Source organism: Callorhinchus milii, unplaced genomic scaffold (genome assembly GCF_018977255.1).
Source record: "Callorhinchus milii isolate IMCB2004 unplaced genomic scaffold, IMCB_Cmil_1.0 Scaffold23, whole genome shotgun sequence".
NCBI lineage: Eukaryota > Metazoa > Chordata > Chondrichthyes > Chimaeriformes > Callorhinchidae > Callorhinchus > Callorhinchus milii.
In genome coordinates this window covers 6130572-6151227 of record NW_024704764.1, presented here as the reverse complement: position 1 = coordinate 6151227, position 20656 = coordinate 6130572, and the positions used below count along the sequence as shown (strand labels likewise).

Sequence of the window (20656 nt, the reverse complement as noted above, 5' to 3'; positions counted from 1 at the left end):
CAGGAATCAGACTACAGAGGCCGACGCAGAAAAATGACTCAATTTTTATAGCCTCCTTCTCTGGAGTCATTTGGCTTTTTTTTCTAAGCACCAATGTGAGAATGTTAGCACCATTCTCCTTTTCCTTCTCTATCGCCTGCAAAGATTTGATCACTACTTCACTTTCACATGGAGAATCAAGCACTCTGTAAGAGAGTGAATCATTGCATCAAACGTAAAAATTACTGATAAAATCAAGGACGACACTTGTCCAGAGGACACTAACATTGGTGTTGCAACACATCCATTCATCATGACCCAAACTCCTGAATAAGATGAATATCCAGTGCATAAATTTACCAGGAATAGCAGAATGTTATACTCGAATCCAAGAAACAGAAAATATAATATCAAGGGTTAACCTAAAGATGACCATCAATACTTCTATTTTATGGAACATTAGATTGACAGTGTCGGACGCAAATTGACAGATTTATTCCAAAGTACAATTGGTAAAGAGAGAGCAAGTTAGCGTAATTGAGATATTGTAGCAGCTTCTCATTGACTTGAACGATTCAGAAGTGTGCGGACTCCAGTTAAAGATAGCCTAAAGCAGTACCACAGATTGCAAATACAGTGAATGCAGTGTGTAACATCGCACACCAACCCTAATACTCAATCACTGACTGACTCTAGTGGGAACAAAGTTCTTCATCAGTCAGCTATAGTTAGCCAAACAGATGCGAGCCAGTCTGCTAAACTCTGAAGCCTGCTACTGCTGCACAAAAACATAAATCAATGAGTATTCACACTCAAGTACAGCTGTAACTCCCTGTATCTGTATCTGCAGCAGACCCCACTGTGTTTTGCATTTCAAATAGAGTCAGTAACTTAGTGTTAAAGCAACACCCAACAAAAATGGCAAACAGCCGAAAAAAGCCCCAAACAGAAAGACAGCTGGATTGAAATAAAATCTGAATTCGATCACCATCAACTTCCTCTGCAGAATGGATGTTGTTCCAACTGTTTTGCAATATATCAACTTATCCTAAACTATGACCCATGTCGTGAACTTCATTTTTGTTAAAAAAAACTTGAGTGTTTCAAACTTCAAATAAAGATCATTCCAACTGAAGTGAACACAGTTCTGTTGAACAACTTGCATTTACAGTATATAACAGCACCCTTCACACAGGATTGCATGTTGGAGCGCTTGATTTCACAGAGTTGTATGATCTAATGATAATAGTTTGTGGTAGATTGTCAAGGTGCTTTCAAGTACTAAGGCTGTACACTTCTACTCCTACAGAATGGCTAAGAAACAGAATCAGCGACAGAAGCTTCTGGCTGAAAATAACTGCTATGTTTAAAACTGATGTCAGCCAATATTAAATCTCCCAGGAACAAAGGTAAATTTATAAACTGTGGCATATTGCTTCAATAGATAGAGAAACTCTCCTCCTGCCAAATCCAAACACACGTATGTACTGTTCAAGCTGTTAATATCACTGAAAACCTAAACCTTTCCTTAGAAGGTTTATACTAGATCTCAGTAAATAGATGTGATAGGATATGGGATATTTTGTATCATATTACTTTCGCCATTCAGAAGCAGAACCCATTACATCGTAGAGCAACATAATTTTAAGACAAATTAACACGATTTGCATATGATATACTGTACGAAACTATATTTGCTTGAAATTGTGATCAAGCAAGAAACCACTAATTTGATCAAGTTTGTATAACCTACATGGATATGGAGAAATATGCACAATGTTCACTCTATTAAATGGTCACATAATTTGTCCTGAATTGGTAATGACTAAAATCAGACCATATAACCCAATAACCCAGAGGCAAGCATTGAAGAATATAAACTTTCTATGGAAATGCAAGTTGATGAAATCAGAAATAACAATCCAGCAAAACTCCCAAAAAGAAGAACTTTAGACCCGAGCAGTAGGTGCTAAACAACCAGCCCACCAATATAAATGTTGTGCAATAAGCCCTAAAATTGGAACAAATAAGAACATACTGTATCAACGTGTTCACTCTATTAAAAGTAAGAGCCATACGCTAAATAACTGTAGTGAAAGCTACTGTCATTTAGATAGAGGCCGATCAAGTAATGGATTCGGCAAAGGTATCAGTGATAACAATAATAATGATCCTTCCATTTGATATAGTGCCTTATCATGCCTTCGCGACGTCTCAAAGCACTTCACAGGATACACTGTAAAGTGTAGTGGCCATATATTTTGTGGGCGAAACGTGGCAGTCAAATACGAACAGCAATGTCCAACAGCAGTGGTGATGTGCATGTACAGAGGACAAACTTAGGAAAATCTGAGATTTATGAAAGTTCAAAGCTGCACAATGAGCAAAATTCAATCGTGGGCATCAGCCCAAGTCCAGCACAAGAAAGTACACCGGAAGACAAGTATAATAGGAGCAGATTGACCACTGTCAATCTGATATCCTGTTTATACTTAAGACACAAAACTATCCTGCAGATTCCAAGTATTGCAAGATAGTTGACCTATTTAGTTTGAGGGTTAATTTCCTGAATCAGGAGGTCATCAGCCAAGCTGCAAGAGGACAAAAACAAGACCGTCACAACATTCGCTGCTTCCCATATATCATCCCACCATTTACACTTAATAGAATTTTCAAAAATTCTGTGTAATGAGGCAATAGAGACATATGAAAATATGTGACAGCACCCACCCTATGGAAAGAGCAGGAAAAAACAGAATATTTTAGCTCTGATCTTTTAAAAAAATAATAATTTGACTCTAAAATAAATAATCATAAATGCTGGCAAGACTGCTGTAAAGAGAGAAGACAGGTGGCAGCTGCTGAACATTTGCAGGTTTGGCAGTGGAATTCAGCAACAGTTATAGGTAGTGCGTTTAGTGGGATAGGAACAAAACACCTCTTTTATTCCTAACTTGTGCTGAGTTTACAATTCAGGTTGACTTCTGACACCTAACCCAAAGGGATAAATAAATGGCCTGGCTTGAACACTAATCCTAATGCTGGATGTCAGAACACTCTTCTGTCAATGGCGCTCTCAGTAACCGAATGGTCAGTGTCAATTTCTTAAATTCCACCCGTGCACAGAACCAGTATCGATCTCATTCTGCAAATGAGCGTAAAATTTGGTAAACTCTGGGACTGTCAAAAAGGTGGAACACTCAAGTCATTCTCTTCCTGATTAAGCAGTCCTTTTCCAAACTGCAAAACTATAGCAAAATGTTTCTCTTGTTCAAAGTGCGTCCTGCGATTCAAAGATCAGATCAGCAAAGTAAGATGAAAACAAAAATGTTTGGGAGCAAAGCTGGTGATTATTCGGGTGCAGCCCCAGCCTTTTGCTGCAGTTATTTATGCAAAGCCCAAACAAATACAGGTTCTCTCAGGTTTTTGTGCATTGCACATGATCTGACTTCTTTTGCTATGTAACACAGGTTCAGTATAAACCAGGCATTAATATGCAATAAGAAACTTTAAGCGTGAATATCACTCAGTCTTGCAAGAAATAAATAGGTGAATGGTAGCAGGCCGGGGAGGAGAATTAGATTGAATCTGAATTTTACTCCCCAGAGAAGAGGTGGTGAGCTGTTGTTAGTGTTAAGGACACATGGCAGATGGATCTGTTGACAACTCTCTGAATGAGCTGTGGACTCAAATTTCCACAATTATCCAAGTAGCTGTCACTGCAGCAGTGGCAGCTTAATTCTGTAATTACAGTATTAGAATGATTCATCTTCAGCATTTCTCCAAGGAAAAACATATCTTATCTCATTGTGTTGTTGCTTCACACTTACTGTCTCTTCTTAGCTTCCAAGCCACTAATGCAGTTTTGGCATTGGGCAAAGTGTTGCCTACATTGAATGACTGTCCCACTGGATGGAGTCTCTGGATCTTGCCTGGTTTGGCAGTCATTGCCAAACCTTATAATAATAATTATTGTATTTGATATAGCGTGTTATCACGTCTTTGAGACGTCTCAAAGAGCTTCACAGAATATACTGTAAAGTGAATCGACTGTATATTTTGTGGGCGAAATCTTGTATGTGTTTTTTTCTCCTAACAAGAAGTTATCTAGTTAAATCCTGGTAATATATTAATAAATTTAGGGAAAGACCCACAAATCCCTGGTACATTCCAAGGTTCAGGCAAAAAATACCATCACTCATTCACTCCACTTCACAAGTGCTACCACAACAAATTTGTTATGGGGAGAACTGTTTATGGTATGTGACAGTTTCCCTGTATGGTTGTGGAGTGGATAATCCCCACACATTTTGCTGCTTAGTGTATAGATTAACCTCTACACTGATCATCAATCCTCCTTCATAATATAGAAATCTAGCTCTTACTCCTTCAGGTTTTCTGTTTTGCCTTTTGCTATGGAATGTAAATTTCAAGTACCAAGTAGAGATATACATCTTCAGGTGTCTAGCAGCAAGTTAAAATATAACAGGAGTCTTAAACACTAATGGATTTGATAATTAAATCTTGACCTAACACACTAGACTATATAAAAAATGAGATTGTGTTCCTTCTCAAAACAGGAAATTGTTTTAAACCCGTTGACGTCAAAGTGGACTCAACAAAGTCAAAAGTCACACAATTGTATTAAGACTCACCTTTACTGTTTGTATGTGTTCCAACACAAGAGAAAAATGTTATCCCAATATTCAGGTAGCGCCATACCTGTAAACATAAAAAGGGTTACGTATTTTTTTAAAAAAACTATCCAGTGGATATCAATTTGGAATATCGTAGGGTAAAACAGAATGCTTTTGAACAAGGTAATTGGTGACAAACTAAAATAATACAACACAAATTTACATTTTTAGGTCGGGAGGACGTTCCAAGGTGTTGGGATAGTCCAGGGTTTGCACCCGAGCTGGCTGGGGCCAAGAGGGGATGAGGAGCGTGTCAAAGATGGCCAAAAGTGCGGTCAAACAGCAAGGTTTTGAGGCAAACCTCGAAGGAGACAAGGAAAGGGCCCGTCAAAGGGCTCTGGGATGGAATTCCAGAGAGTTGGGTAAGATATACACTGAAAGCACGAATGCAGATGGTGTAGCTGGGTGGTGAAGCAGGTTGATGAGGGAGTAGCCTGATTGGTACAGTTTGAGAAAGTAGTAGAGGAAAGGTGGGGTAAGGCAATGGAGGGGGAAGCTGGGAATTCAGCATTCCCTGTTATTCATTGGCTTCCAAGGCTACCTTGATGTTTCAACCCACAAAACTGGCACCTTAACAAGGTCCCAGGAATCTCAATTTCAAAACAGGAAAACCTAGCCAGATAGCCAGGACAACCAAGATCACACGTGAAGGTTTTCTTTTCCTTCCTGCTTTTATAACGCTCCTCACCTATAATAATAATCCTTGCATTTTATACAGCATCTTATCATGTCTTCCAGACATCTCAAAGCGCTTCACAGAATACACTATAAAGTGAATTGACTGTATTTTTGTGGGCGAAATACGGCAGCCAATTGCACACAGCAGCGTCCCACAAACAATCGTGGATTGAGTGACCAATTTTTTATGAAGGAATTATTGCACCCGGAAAAGCGATCCGTTAATCGACTAACTACAGGGTTCCTATTTACTGCTCGGTAAACAGAGGCGTGTGGAGTGAGGAAACTTGCCCAACGTTTCGCCCTACCGGGAATCGAACCCAGGTTTCTCACTTGCGAGGCGAGCGCTCCAACCACTGAGCTACAAAACTCCACAAGCGTGCACACCTGTAGGAGAAGATGATCCACAGGCAATCTGGTGAATTTGCTACCTCTTCCATTTTAAACAAACCATAGAAAAGCTCCCCAGTTTTGGTGGTTCTTTTGGCTTCTACCCAAACTGCAAGTAAAACAAATTAGGAAACTCATTCAACCCAGTGTAATTCCTCTAATCTGGCCACAGACGTTCATCCTCATTCTAAAACCTCTCTTCATTCAGACACTTGCACCTTGTTCTTGAGATCAGACAGTTTATCCCAGACTCTGGGGATCTAGTCAATTTGTTCATTCTTTTCAGTGTTCACAAAGCAAGAAATTTGATTTAATTCCAATATTTAAGACATTGTTTGAAGCAAATTAACCCATTTAGTAGATATTTAACCACCTCACCCAATATACTGTGCAGCAAATGCTACCGAATCATGTTCGTCAAATAAAGAGCACCACAAATATTGCTACAGATCATAGAATAAAACACACCCTTATTTGTTACCAAACCTATGTGAGAATTCATGTCAGTCATAGAAACAAATCTATTTATCTGCTACCTGTCCACGTGCCAGCTTGGTTCACATGTCAGACACCCAGCTGAACCCCAAAAAAGCTTGGCTGATTTGGTAGCACCAGTGTCTGGGCAGAAAGTTGTGGGTTCAAGCTTCACACTTGAATCCAAACTCATAGTCTAGGAACGCTGACACTCCACTGGGGTCCTGGGGGAGTGCTGCATATATGTAGTGGTCATCTTCCTGCAGTTTAAGCTTCTTGAAAAAAAAGGTATTTTTCCACTTTACGCCAGGAATAAATTGGCCTTTATGAAAGGTTTTCCTCCAATCTTACAATCCATTAGCACAGTGACTTTAGACTGTTTTAAGATTAGCTGAGGTATTGTGCAGATGTAGATAGATAGTACACCCAGACTCAAAGGACAAAATATTATTGTATGAACAAAATAGTTAACATTTTAAACTATCATGTCTTCAGTAATTTAAATGAAAGTGGTAGAAACCTACACTGGTAGCCTTGATTCATAGCTTTATTTAAAATGTCGTTATATTTTCAAAACTTGTGCCAAAACAAAACTACTTTAGAAAAATTAAGACAGTGCTATGAATAACGCACATCTTTTCCATCTCGATTTGATAGCAATCTTCAAAACACAGCAGAACATTACATAGTAAATTGAAACCATTAATTTAGATGCAGGTTAGGTTCCTAGCCTTTTATATCCACAAGAAATGTAGTCTAATAGTCAGTACTTCAACCCTCCCCTTACAAATACAGTACCTCCATTAGGAATGGTATCTGAAGATAGAATGATAGAAGGCAGCAGAGTGATTCTGCAATGAAGAGCCTTAGTGAAGTGAAAACCAAATCACTTAAAATCATTTTCAGATATCATGCTCCATTGAAAAATTCACTGGGTACTAAGGAAGCTTTGATCACTCAATCACTAAGCATGTTTGAACAATAAAAACTGTCTTTTCATGAATTCAATCGAATTTCTGGCTTCAAATGTAGTCTGATATTACAAACACACATCTGTAGTATTTGCAACCTAGGTAACTGGCTGCCAACTAACCTCTCATACCCCAAATCCTCACCATACACCAAGCATATTATTTTCTTCATTTAATACCAAGCAACAGTATTGGTACCTGGGATTTAATTCCTTGCAAAAAAAGACCATTTATCATTTAGACCACGAAGATTACATTGAACACCATCTTCACCTGCTTTTTAGAACAACATTACCATACGCGCTTTGAAACCCAGCAATTATAATGACAAGTTCCAACGTACTAAGTTAAGAAAGAATCCAAAAAGTAACAGGTAGCAAAACTCCAGCCCACATAAAACATACAGGTTGGTACCTGCTAAACCAGAAGTGTTTCAGTACAGTGAAAAATATACAATTTTACTGCCAACACCAACCCACAATCTACCTCATCAAATATTCTGATTCAAACATAATGTTCTTTCAGCCACAAAAGTGCCCTTCCATCAATGCAAATATTTCATGCAAAGTTTACTCTTCGCAGATTCTCCGGATTTTTAAAATGCGTTAAACTGGCCTCTGCTTTTGCAGCTTAGTAACTCAACAGCTTGCAGGAACTCGTAATGTCAATTTGCCCTTTGAGTCAAAGCATTTGGCGTCCACTGAATACCTAAGTGTTCTAAGCCCATGTGAAGTCAGATACGAACCAGCCTCTTACCAATTTGTAGCACGTTTCAGAACCAACATGGCATTGGGCCAAATTTTTAAAATATACTGAAGACAAAAGCTGCAACTCTTGTTTGAACTTTGAAACTAGCCGGATGGCACTGCAATTATCTTTTCTAGTTCTGTAAATTTCTACGACAACAATGACTTAAAATGTTATCAGTTTCAAGTGAACACTGACAGAAAATTCTGTTTTGTAATAAATACCATTCATAGGAAAATTGAACTTTCAATTGGTCTGGGTTCAACCCAGAAATAAATGGAAAATACTGCAGCAAACAGCTGCAAATTTATCATCACACTGGACTGGATTTTATGCTCCCTGCTGACCTGGTGGTTAACGGTATCAAGCGTAGCACTAAACCACAGATTCATAGGTGTGAAACATGTATTGAGTAAATTGATCTCAACCATGGCAATAGTTTGGACGTTACAGTTAGCCTCTAAGTCCCTGGTTGGGAAAATTGAGCCAGGATTCCCACATTCTCACAATTTAGCACCCACAGATTTACTCAAAACAAGTCAATCCCCAGAGATAAATGATTTTGAGCACCATGAATAACTGTCCAAGCACAGCTAAAAAAAAATCAATGCCCTTCAAATCTATTACTCCATGAACTGAAAACATATGAGCTGTTCAGTATAAAGCAATATGGACAATCATTCTCCTTCCATTTATTTTTATATTACTGTTAAAATACGATTAAATAATCGTCCATTTACCTAGCTTGATATGTGGTTGGGCATGTTCAACACAGACTATACTATACTCTGTATCCTTTCCATGAGTAATTTAATTGAGAGATTCTTAGAAGGACATATATGAAATCAGCAGAACCCCCCATCCCACACCCACAACTGAATTACTGCCTTAAAGACCCGATAAGATGTTCGTGCAAGTCTTCAGCAACTTGGATTTTGAATTAGTGTTTTTTTTAAAAATCACTACACAGTGAAGATTGTGATGGAGATGAAATTGAACGTTGCTTTATTTTACATTGCTAACAATGCAAAATAAAATAAAATCTGTGAGCATCACCGTAAAAACAAATTATTTGTAATCCACACTGTATCCCTCCTGCCCAAGGAAATGTGATGTTGAACCTGAATTGACATTTCAAAGCACTTCACAGGATTCACTGTACTTTTCTTTATCAATATCCTACACCTTATAATCATACAAACATAGTTGGAATAGTTATTGAGCCAAAAGAAAAGACTCCCCTAAATTGACAGGACCAGTATTCCTACTTTGAATAACCAATTAAATTATGATACAACTTCAAATAAGTTACAAAGGATTGACTAGAAAATTACCACTGATCCAAATCGAATGTATTGAATCAATTTAGCTGGTTCTTTGAGTTTATTTTGATGAGTTGATCAAAAATTGCCACCATTATTTGAGGTAGAAAGAATGTCCGTTTCCATTCCAAGTCTACTTTAACAACCTTTCAATTGTAAAATTATATTTTTTTAACAATAGCAACCTGCATTTATATAGCGTCCTTCACGTCGGATGGCATCTCAGAGGGCTTAAAAAAAATACTGGAGATTTTGGACAAGAACAATAACTAGAATGCATGTCAAATGTTAAAAATCGCCCATTTAACTGTGTCAACTATTGCTCTTGTCAGAATGAATGAAAAAAGCATGTGTGTAGATCACATCATGAAAGAAGCCAAAATTAAACCCAGGAAAGCCACTCTCTTCAGTGGTCAATTAAAAAGTTCTGTTTTTACTTCCTGGTACGAGCTCAAGTGTCAGAATTTTACTTGTATTTTACAATTGGATCCTAACCACCTTTGAAACCTTACTACTCCTGTTGAACCAGTAACTGAAGTAAATATTGTATTTAAAAAAATGAGTGGTCACTTTGCTTGCCGCATCATTACAACTTGTATAAAATATAGTGACCTGGAAACTTAATGAAAGCAAACCATCTTCCACACAAATATGTACATTTACTGTATTTACAAATACTGTGCGCAATTGGCTGCCACATTTCGCCCATAAAATATACAGTCAATCCACTTTACAGTATATTCTGTGAAGTGCTTTGTGACGTCTAAGACGTGATAAGGTGCTATATCAAATGCAAAGATTATTATTATAATCACTCAACTTCTGAAGTTCCTAAACTCATGAAGGGGCTGTTGTTACATCCACCATTAAAACTTTGCTGTTTCAAGTTCAGAATGAAGAAAAAACAGGAGCAGATAAATACCAAACTTGTTTAGACACTTATTATTTTGGTGATGGTAAAATGTGAAGAACTTCTGCATGATACAATAATAGCCACACTCCCATTTAGAGAAGATGTAATCGTCTGCATGAAGTACAGCTTAACTTCCGTATCTAAAGATGTGTTGCCTTTATAAAATGCATTTAAAGGATGATGGTATGAAGTGTTGATTTTGGATTGTGGTATAAATTTCCTACTGCTCTTGAATTGGAAGATTCTCTTTATTCATGTCCTGCTGCATTAATCATATCCTGCAATACACTGTTCTCATAGAGACAATAAATGGAATTCTGGAATCTCTGCACTTAGTAGCAGAAAACAGCATTAATGAAGGCCCCAAAGCTGTCTATCCACCTACTGAATAATCTATTGGTTAACTGGGAGGTGCACAAAAGAGAAACTAACCTCTTTGGGGAAAAACAGAGAACTCCAATGGCTCCAAAAGATAACGTCAATGATAACTTACGGTACTAAGACACACAAACCAATCGCATTATCATACAGGAATCCCATGCTATTACGACGCAGGAAAGAAATTTGAAGCATACTTACACAACAGCAGAGTAGACAGCTCCCAGTATTTTGACATTAGCCTTTGATAGTTTAGTTCACACATTTTAAAATAACCAATTATTCAGTGATACATGCAGTTTCATTTACAGAACACTGCATACTCTGTCCTACTTTATCATGAAGCATGGGCTTAAAGTCTTTCAAGTAGGTTATTCTTAGTATAAAGGTTATCTGATACGGAAATAAAACAGAAACCTATTCATACAGCATTGCTCAACAGCCCCACATCAGTCCACACACACATGATCGCAAGAGCTACAATGGTTCATAAGCCTGTCCAGGCAAGCTGAATCTGTCTTTCAGCTAAACAAGGCTGCCTCGGCCTGTACGTTTCCGTTTACAAATACACTATCATCAGGGCATCACTGCCCCGGGGGGGGGGGGGGGGGGGGGGGGAGCAAAATAATAATAATAATCCTTGCATTTGATATAGCGCTTTACAGATCTTCTAGATGTCTCAAAGCGCTTCATAGAATATACTGTAAAGTGAATTTACTGTATATTTGTGGGCAAAACGCAGCAGTCAATTGCGCACAGCAGCGTCCCACAAACAATCATGGATTGAGTGGCCAAATTAATTTAATTAATTAATTTAAAAAATTATTTTTGTTTAAAAAGCCACCCCTTTTGAAGCTTTGCCTCTTTGGAGACAGATGACTTCTTCATTTACTTAACCAGGCTCCCACTGACAGCACTGTAGTCATATTATTACTGCATTAGTAATCTTGAGATAATATGTGGAATTCATTCTCACACACTTGCAGCAATCGTGTTAAAGAAACTTTACCAAGGCTAAATTTGCAGACAGCTTAACAGAGTGAGAAAAAGTGTGTGCCACTTAAAGTCCTTTGCAAGTGAAAATCCTGAGATTTGGACGTGCCAAATGGCATACACGCACCCAGTCAGAACACACAAGTAGTTTAGAAAAAAGTTATTTCAAATCTGAAAACAAGAAAAGCCTAACTAGGGTTATAATAATACTAATCCTTGCATCAAATACAACGATTATTATTATTATTTGATATTGTGCCTTATCGGGTCTTCGAGACATCTAACGCGCTTCACAGAATAAAGTGAATTGACTGTATATTTTTTGGGTGAAACTTGTCCTGTTAGAATGTTGAATGACTTACCGGGTGCAGTGGTTGAGGCAGAATCCACATTAGCTTTTAAGAGAGAACTAGATAGATATCTAAAAAGGAGTAATGTGTAGGGGTTTGGGGAAAAAGCAGGTCAATGAATCAGTACAAACACAATGGGTCAAAAGGTCTTAATCTGTGTTGTACAACCCTTGTCAGACCACATTACAGTATCTTCCAAACAGCATGAGACAATCTACATTTTTGAAGAATAACAAATAGATTCTTGGATGGCTTGGTGCAGTATTGTACGTTCCGAGCTATACACAAGTACAATAATATAACTCCGCAGACTTATTATGAGCAAAATATAATGCTTTCTTTCAAATTTGGAAGCCAAAAGTGAGAATATCGACTGGCATTCTATAGCAAACTTTACAACAACAACAAAATGACATTTGTAAAGCGCCTTTCACATTGGGAGGACATCCCAAGGCGCTGAGGGAGAAGAAAAAATATATGCTTAGTTACCCCCGCCTCCTTCGTTCAGCATCTTACACTATCTTTGTGAACAAAGAGACATTATCCTATTTGGAAAGAGTGCTATATAAATGCAAGTTGTTGTAACTTAATCATGGATAATATGTGTGGGATGAACAAAGTTCTCTTCAATGTCACAGACACACCTATGTAATAATTATACTCCAGGGTACACCATTGGTGCAAGATAATATTTCCCGATGCTTCATAGCCTTTTAGAAAAACTAATCACAAAGCTGCTGGAGAAAGTAAAATATCTGTCAGATTTTCAGATCTGCCATTTGGACAAAAAACACAGGAATTCTGGACGGGTGAACACCAATTTTTCAGCTCACCCAAAATTATTCTATGTAAAAGGTTTCAAGATATTAGTCTGTTCTAACCACAATTGACTTTTTCTTAAACAAACACTTCTGAGTTAACAAATATTGAAAGACTTCTGAATGGCTCATTGTTTAAACTCTGCAGGATCTCCTGGCATAATGTGCTCATGAACACTTTTTCAACATTAACCCCTCCCCCATTTCTGCGGATTAGACATTTTTAAAATCAAATACTTTACAAATGCTCTTTACAAATTTCCTATTAAATTCTGTTGGAGCTTATATGGATCTAGATCTTCAGTTGGAGATAAAATAGCTTTAAAATATTGCCTCAAATGAACGGAGGCATCAAAGTAGTCAATTAACTTCACGAGTCTGGTTAACCCTTATCTAACCACAAGTTTGCTGCCACCTTCGTCTACAAAAAATACAATAGAATTTACTTTAACTTTTACTTTCAGACAACCTCCTGACGTGAAATGCACCAAACCTAATGAATATTATCGTATTATAATCCTTGCATTTGATATTGCACCTTGTCAACACTGCATAGGATTTCAGATTGACTACGAGAGATGCAATAATTCTCTGCTGCAGGAACTTATTTGTTTTAAATTAATTTGCTTTCATTTTCCCCTCCCAAAATTAAAAGGCAGTAATTTCACCAGTGTTCACCTTATCTTACACTACTTATAGCGCTCAGTAAACAAGATGGAAGAAGACAACTCCCTTCCTCCAAAGAAACAGCAGATTTATCTTCCCATAGAATCTTAGGCCAGAAATGATGAATTTATCTTAAACCTTTCCAGCAGAGTACAAAGACTTCAGTCTTTAAACATCCTGTACTTTGAAATTTCAAACTGAATAGACTCAAAATGTCGACTTCCATGACATGATTGCTTGTGGAAGTGTTAATTTTATATTTAGTCCATTCAAGTTTTGTTTTTCAATCAGGACAGAGAATTCTTCAAAGAACTTGTTCTCTAAGGAAAAAGAATAAAATAATATTGATAATTCTGATAGTCTGTATTGTGGGTGCTTAATTCATAAATATGGAGGAAATAACTAAAAGTGTATACAATTGACAAAACGACAACAGATAATACAGTAGATGACCTTCTGTTGGATTTTTCTCTTAGGATCCTTTGACTATTGTGTTCAATTATCGCAAGTGGATCAACGTTTCAAAATTTGAATCCAAACAAAAGGTTGTTTCAATTGCTTCAAAGCTATCCTGGCAAAGATAATGCAGCAGAATGGTTTACAATATACACAAGATAATCCATTTAACCCGGTGGCACTACACGTCATATGATGTGAATAAATGTACAATAAGATCTGGGGTCATTAAACTGGTCCTAAATCAAGTACACCTCCACCCAACATTTCAGAGCAACATGGAAAGCTCTACAGTCAGCCTGCGTTGGAGGTGCAAGTAAATCTGTATAATATTAGAAACAAAAGATACCTTGAAGTAAACTGAAAGCAGCGAGCCAATCTCCCATGTAAAAGATGCACTCATATGACACAGGAAGTCCTGTAATCTCCAAAATTAGATTAATTCCATACAAAAAATATAGAACACCATTAATTCCCCGTGGGTTATTAGATATTTGAGACGTCTCAAAGACATGATAAGGTGCTACATCAAATACAAAGATTATTAGATATACTGTAATTCCTGCAATAACTCACATTTTAAATTCCAAATGGTCTAAAGGACTATTTCATCTACACTATAAACAATCTCCCAAACTATGAAAGAAAAATTATAAATATATTACATTGTATAACCCAAAATCTTCTAATTTCATCTGTACTCCACTGACAGCAACAGCACTGATAGAGGAATCCCCTGCCTCCCAGGGTCAGACAGATCCAGATCATCTCCTGATCATTCTGCTCCTCATAAAAGGGAAAAGAAATTGCTGCTGTAAACAAGATTCCTTCCCATCCTTAACTGCACTAGAAGAGCTGACTAAGGCATCTAGAAGAGAATGGTCATCGCTACACATTTAAAAAGCAATGAACAAAATTGTCTAAAACTTAAGGCAAACAATCAGGAAAAATCAAAAAAGTACCTTTGAAGCTTAAAATACTGCATAAGCCCTCGAGAGATATTTGCGATGATCAGAACCCCTTTAAAATTGTAAAAAATAGGACTTCTGAAGTAGATATTCTTCATCAGTGATCCTAAACTCTACCCCGTATGAAACGGCGCTATATAAATGCAGATAGATAATACAGGAGTCTGCCAGTCTTTTGGCGATCATGAGCATCACAATCACACATAAACATATCTAAATATGACCTTTCCAGTCAATGTAATATTTTGCCAGACCATTGCTAATACTCCTCTTCCCCATGGACATTCCATACTATCACCTAACTCAATAAAACCAATGTGCCACAGAGAGCCATGAAACAAGTGACCAAATTTATTTGGGGGAATGTTGGCCAGGACACTGGGAGAGAGAGGATCTTTATCGTCCTGAGCTGTAGTACATTTAATGGTAGTTAAACTACTTTTATCTTGTCATAGGGTAAGTGCTATGACATCAGAGTTACTGTGACCTGGAGAAAAACGATAACAGTATCCATTCAGGACTGAACTGCAAACCTAATAAATCTAACTCATCCTCGGTACCCTCAAATAATAATAGAGCAACAAAAATAGGAGTCAACCTCTGTTTTCCCAAACACAACAAAAAATTTCCGCAAACATTTGAGGCAACAAACTGTCACCTAATCCTTAACGCCAAACAATATTCCTTAATGTAGGTAGATTTAATTCAGTGAGAGGTTTACATTTTATGAAGAGAGAGGCCACATGTAAATAACCTTCAACATTAATAATAATAATCCTCACATTTGATATAGCTTTATATATATATTTATATAGTTGATATTTACTTCAACACTTTCCTCATGGCCAGTAAATGAACTATCCGCTGGTTCACTGCCCAGCTCATAGTATCAGGGCAGAGAGAAAACGACCTTTTGTTTTGCTATCAAAATCATTACAACAGACAGGAGTCAACTCCCCTCCCACACCAGTACTCAGAACGACAAGAGAGAGAAAGAACTCACATACACACTCTCTCCCTCCACCCACCCACATGCATTTCCCTTCTCAACACACAAATCCAGAGATGATGCACCCCACCCACCAAAGCCTGCGCGCGCGCGCGTACACACATACATATAAACACATACCTGCAGTTACAAAACATACATATGAACACATACCTACATACACACATACATATAAACACATACCTACACACTTACACACATACACATACAAACACATACCTACACACATATACATATAAACACATACCTACACACATATACATACATATAAGCACATACCTACATACTTACACACATACATATAAACACATACCTACATACTTACGCACATACATATAAACACATACCTACATACTTACGCACATACATATAAACACATACCTACATACTTACGCACATACATATAAACACATACCTACATACTTACACACACATACATACATAATCACATACCTACATACTTACACACATACATATAAACACATACCTACATACTTACACACACATACATATAAACACATACCTACATACTTACACACACATACATATAAACACATACTTACGCACATACATATAAACACATACCTACATACTTACACGCATACATATAAACACATACCTACATACTTACACACATACATAATCACATGCCTACATACTTACACACAAATACATACATATTCACATACCTACATACTTACGCACATACATATAAACACATACCTACATACTTACGCACATACATATAAACACATACCTACATACTTACGCACATACATATAAACACATACCTACATACTTACGCACATACATAATCACATGCCTACATACTTACACACACATACATACATAATCACATACCTACATACTTACACACATACATATAAACACATACCTACATACTTACGCACATACATAATCACATGCCTACATACTTACACACACATACATACATAATCACATACCTACATACTTACACACATACATATAAACACATACCTACATACTTACTCACACATACATATATTCACATACCTACATACTTACACACACATATATACATAATCACATACCTACATACTTACACACACATATAATAAATAATAAATACATACCTACATACCTACACATATACACCCCTACATGCATAGCCATCACTTGCATCCACATCCCAGTCTCACAGATGCACTCCCCCGCCCCCAAATTCCCCATCCCCACACATAAACTCCCCCACCACACACACCACCCCACTCCCAATTCTCCCCATCACACTCATACATACTCCCCACACACTCTCTCTTACCCCCCCACACATACACTCCCCACACACTCTCTCCCCCCTCATACACATACACCCCCCATAAGAGTCGCATGAAGTTGAAAGTTTATTTGTGTGTGCATGTAGAGGAGGGGTGGTGGGTAGTGTGTGTCTGGGGGGGGTGAGGGTCTGTCTCTGTATAGGGGAGGGGGGAGTGTGTGTCTGAGTATGGGGGTGGGGGGAATGTGTGTCTGTGTGCATAGGGGAGGGGGTGAGGAGGGGGGAGTGTGTGTCTGTGTGTGTATGGGGGAGGGGGTGAGGAGGGTGTGTGTGTGTCTATGGGGGAAGGGGTGAGGAGGGGGGTGTCTGTGTGTGTATGGGGGAGGGGGTGAGGAGGGGGGAGTGTGTGTCTGTGTGTGTATGGGGGGAGGGTGTGTATGGGGAGAGGGGGGAGTGTGTGTATGGGGGTGCGGGGGAGTGTGTGTATGGGGGTGGGGGGTGTGTGTGTATGGGGGTGGGGGAGTGTGTGTATGGGGGGAGTGTGTGTATGGGGGAGGGGGAGTGTGTGTATGGGGAAGGGGGGAGTGTGTGTATGGGGTGGGGGGTGTGTGTGTATGGGGGTGGGGGGAGTGTGTGTATGGGGGTGGGGGAGTGTGTGTATGGGGGGAGGGGGAGTGTGTGTGTGGGGGGGGGGAGTGTGTGTATGGGGGGAGTGTGTGTATGGGGGTGGGGGGTGTGTGTGTATGGGGGTGGGGCGAGTGTGTGTATGGGGGTGGGGGGAGTGTGTGTATGGGGGGAGGGGGAGTGTGTGTGTGGGGGAGGGGGGAGTGTGTGTATGGGGGGAGTGTGTGTTTGGGGGTGGGGGTGTGTGTGTATGGGGAGGGGGGAGTGTGTGTGTGGGGGGGGGGAGTGTGTGTATGGGGGGGAGTGTGTGTATGGGGGTGGGGGGGAGTGTGTGTATGGGGGTGGGGGGGTGTGTGTATGGGGGTGGGGGGAGTGTGTGTATGGGGGTGGGGGGAGTGTGTGTATGGGGGGAGGGGGAGTGTGTGTGGGGGGGAGGGGGAGTGTGTGTATGGGGGAGTGTGTGTATGGGGGTGGGGGGTGTGTGTGTATGGGGAGGGGGAGTGTGTGTATGGGGGGAGGGGGGAGTGTGTGTATGGGGGGAGGGGGAGTGTGTGTATGGGGGGGTGTGTGTATGGGGGGGGAGTGTGTGTATGGGGGAGGGGGGGAGTGTGTGTATGGGGGGAGTGTGTGTTTGGGGGTGGGGGTGTGTGTGTATGGGGAGGGGGTGTGTGTGTATGGGGGGAGGGGGGAGTGTGTGTATGGGGGGGGGTGTGTATGGGGGGGAGGGTGTGTATGGGGGGAGGGGGGAGTGTGTGTATGGGGGGGGGGTGTATGGGGGGGGAGGGTGTGTATGGGGGGAGGGGGGAGTGTGTGTATGGGGGGGAGGGTGTGTATGGGGGGAGGGGGAGTGTGTGTATGGGGGGGGAGTGTGTGTATGGGGGGAGTGTGTGTATGGGGGGAGGGGGGAGTGTGTGTATGGGGGGAGGGGGGAGTGTGTGTTTGGGGGGAGGGGGGAGTGTGTGTATGGGGGGGGGTGTGTATGGGGGGGGGGTGTGTATGGGGGGGGAGGGTGTGTATGGGGGGAGGGGGGAGTGTGTGTATGGGGGGGTGAGAGAGAATGCGTGTGTAGGAGAGGGAGGGGCGTGGGTGAGTGTGTGGAGGGGAGGGGAGGGGAGGCCTGCGGGGCTGCCGCAGCCTCAAGAGGAAACACGCAGGGGCCTGTGCCAGGCGCACTCCCTGCCCAGGCCCAGGCCCAGGCCAGGCCCCCCGCTCAGGGAAGGCCGAGTCCCCCCACTCTCTCTCTCCCCCCCCACCACCCCTCCCCTCTCTCCCTCACCGCACTCACACTCTCTGGCCGCTCGCTCGCTCGCTCCGCTGCGCACCTTTTCACTCTCCGCCCCCTCCGGCGCCTCACGGGTTAACGGGAGCCTGGCATCCGGCGCCCCCAACTGGAAATGGCGTCTCCGCGCCTGCGCACTTCCAACCCCGTGGCACCGCAGGATCCAGGCGGTGCCGTCAGCCACGTTGCGCATGCGCTTTTGCCAGCCTGTGACTATTTGAAGTCGGGTGCCGCCATCTTTGATGCTGGCAAAAGTGGGCTTTAAATGCCACTGCAATGGATGGGTGGGCAGCAGTGTGTGATGCTGCTGCGGTACAATACAATTTGCATTTATATGGCAACTCCAAGGGTGCAAGCTTCGCTGGCTTCAGGTTACGTTAGAGCCTGTCACTCTCAACTTCTTCTTCTGCCAATTTACCAGTACTTGTATAAGAGGAATAAAAAAAAATTGCCCTGTGTTTTGCAGGCTTACACTTTCATATCTTGATATCCAGGCAAAAAATGACATCATACAATACGTCTTTGTTCATCTCATTTTTTTAATAAAAAAACAACTTGTGAATAGCGACACAATATTAGTAACTGACCAACCTGTTTCGCATGTAAGGGGAGCAATCGTGTTGAATTTGTTCAATCATCGGGGGCCACACTTTCAGCCACCACGCCTTGAAACTCTGGAAGGCTCTTCTGCTATCCCTCCGCCTTGCCCCTTCTTTCCCCATCTTCCTCTTTGACCATGCCTATGGTCACCCCTCCCCCCCCAGTTCGGTGTCATGCTCCGCCATTGTCAAGCGCTCAGGACGCTACCCTGTGTGAGAAGCGCTGTCCCAATAATCCTTCAGATAAAATTTGTCATTAAATTTGTGGCTATTTGTGGGATATTGCAGTGTGCACATTGGCTGCTGTCTTTGCCTCCAAAATGTACTGTCACTACACTTTACAGGAAAAACACAGTGTAGCAGTTTGAGACTTTTTGTCAACGTGATAAGGTGCTATATCAAACGGATATTATTATCTCTAACCACCTCTTTCCATTTGCCCTGCTTGTGAGCTAATGCTTCATTAAATTGAAGGAAAACAATCAACATTACTAATAACAAACATTTAAGTGCAAAATCATTGTTGTGAAAGTATATTTTTTCTATTCTATTTATGATATATTTGTATTTTATGCTGTGAGACTTTTTTACTTTGCCTTGCCACATAAATACATGTGGCCATGTGGCACCACACTACTGGAAGAAGGAATCACATTTCAAATAGAAATGTGCAACCCAATAGATCAGAACCATTGTATAATGTCTGGGCATCAGGACATAAAGTGGTTATGGTTGTCTCAGTGCATTGAGAAGGCAATCTATGATTATCCTGTTTGGAGTTACATAAGAATATAAGAATTGCTATACAAAAGAAGACCAAGGTCCATCCAGTTCCCCTTCCACCAACCATCCTGGCTGTCATATGCACAAGTCATGTCCCAAACTATATACTGTATCCCACAATATTATTTACTGAAAGAAATCCACTACGAGCATAAGAGGTTGCATCAATATGCCTTGAAGACTTGCCACTCATCCCTTCAGTTTAGTGGCCAAAGAGCCTGTCTACCATGTTACAGACTTTATACCGTAATGTGTTTTTTTTGGTACATGTTCATTAACCTAGCTGAGTTCAGCATCAAAGGGT

At 40.4% G+C, this 20656-nt stretch overlaps 1 protein-coding gene across 4 annotated transcripts in view; it reads right to left on the bottom strand.

The window, feature by feature from the left end:
* The window catches only part of LOC103183823 (speckle type BTB/POZ protein), a 50654-nt gene extending 31549 nt beyond the window's left edge, over window positions 1–19105 (bottom strand). The window contains exons 1-2 of one of the 4 annotated variants that reach the window (XM_007901516.2): window positions 18977–19105; window positions 4635–4701 (exon numbers count right to left, since the gene is read on the bottom strand). The gene's annotated coding sequence lies outside the window, so the exon portion shown is untranslated. The remainder of the gene's footprint in view (window positions 1–4634; window positions 4702–18976) is intronic. The other 3 variants (XM_007901518.2, XM_007901515.2, XM_007901519.2) reach the window with 3 other exon arrangements.
* Window positions 19106–20656: the final 1551 nt, after the last annotated feature.